Source organism: Elephantulus edwardii, unplaced genomic scaffold (assembly GCF_000299155.1).
Source record: "Elephantulus edwardii isolate Elephantulus edwardi_28Jun2011 unplaced genomic scaffold, EleEdw1.0 scaffold00008, whole genome shotgun sequence".
NCBI lineage: Eukaryota > Metazoa > Chordata > Mammalia > Macroscelidea > Macroscelididae > Elephantulus > Elephantulus edwardii.
The window spans coordinates 24,586,719-24,587,926 of NW_006399758.1; the positions used below are offsets into that span (position 1 = coordinate 24,586,719).

General features: G+C 40.5%; 1 pseudogene; it reads left to right on the forward strand.

The window, feature by feature from the left end:
• The first annotated feature begins 439 nt into the window (after positions 1–439).
• On the forward strand, positions 440–877 carry LOC102871004 (annotated as a pseudogene).
• Positions 878–1,208: the final 331 nt, after the last annotated feature.

The window sequence follows — 1,208 nt, forward strand, 5'->3', positions numbered from 1 at the left end:
TAAATAATAATAATAATAAAATCAGTATTCTGAATTGCAAAATGCTTTTTTTTTGCAGAACATCTGCCATGATTACTTTTTTAATGAATAAGGATTTTCCACAAAACAGGCTTTTGCTCTACATGCTAATTTTTTAAACAGTTCAGTGACACAATATGCTAACTACATACACAACAGATAATATAGTAAGAAAACACTCACGAGAGCAGGAATCCTGTTCACATTTGTTATCTCAGAGACTAATATAATGCCTCTCACCTCAGAGCTACAACAGAATGTGCAGAGAGCTGGAACTGGAGAATAAAAAAGGAAGAACCGCCTTGGCATTTCTCAAGCTGAGAGAATTAAAAAATTCAAGCCTCAAGTTGGCAATACCGAGAGATGCTATGGAAAAACCTTGAATGATCTTAAGAAGAATAAGAAGAAGATGGTCATTGACATGTCATCAAGACGAAGAATTACACAGAAGCTTAAGGGCCACATGAGCCGTGCCCATGGTTACATCAGAAATAACCAGAAGCACCCTGGAGGCCGAGGTAATGTTGGTGGCCTGAATCACCACAGGATCAACTTTGCCAAATATCATCCAGGTTATTTTGGAAAGATTGGTATGAGACATTAACACCTGAAGAGAAAACAGAGCTTGTGCCCAACTGTCAACCTGGACAAATTATGGATAAGGGCAAATGTTGCCAAAAATAAGAGTGGAGCTGCTCCCATAATCATTGATGTGGTTCATTCAGGCTGCTACAAAGTTTTGGGGAAGGGAGTGTTCCCAAAGCACTAAGTCATTGTGAAGGCCAAATTCTTCAGCAGAAAAGCTGGGAGAAGGTTAAGGATGTTGAAGGTGTGTCTTGGTGGTCTGAAGCTGTGGTAATTACATGAACATTGGTTAATTAAATGTTAAATATTTTTCTCTTATTAAAAGTATGGTGTGAATACACAGATTCACTGTATCAGAACGTATTGGCCAGCACTAAAATATTTGGAAGTTTGCTGTTGTTGTTATATGCCGTCGAGTCATTTGCGACTCATAGCAACCCTATGTACCACAGCCTAAACCCTGCTCTATCCTGTGCCAATCGCATTGCCTCTGACACACCCATCCCGAGTACCCCAGTCACTGAATCAATCCACCTCATAGAGGGTCTTCCCCTCCTGCGCTGTCCCTCTACTCTACCCAGCATGATGTCCCTCTCTAAAGACCT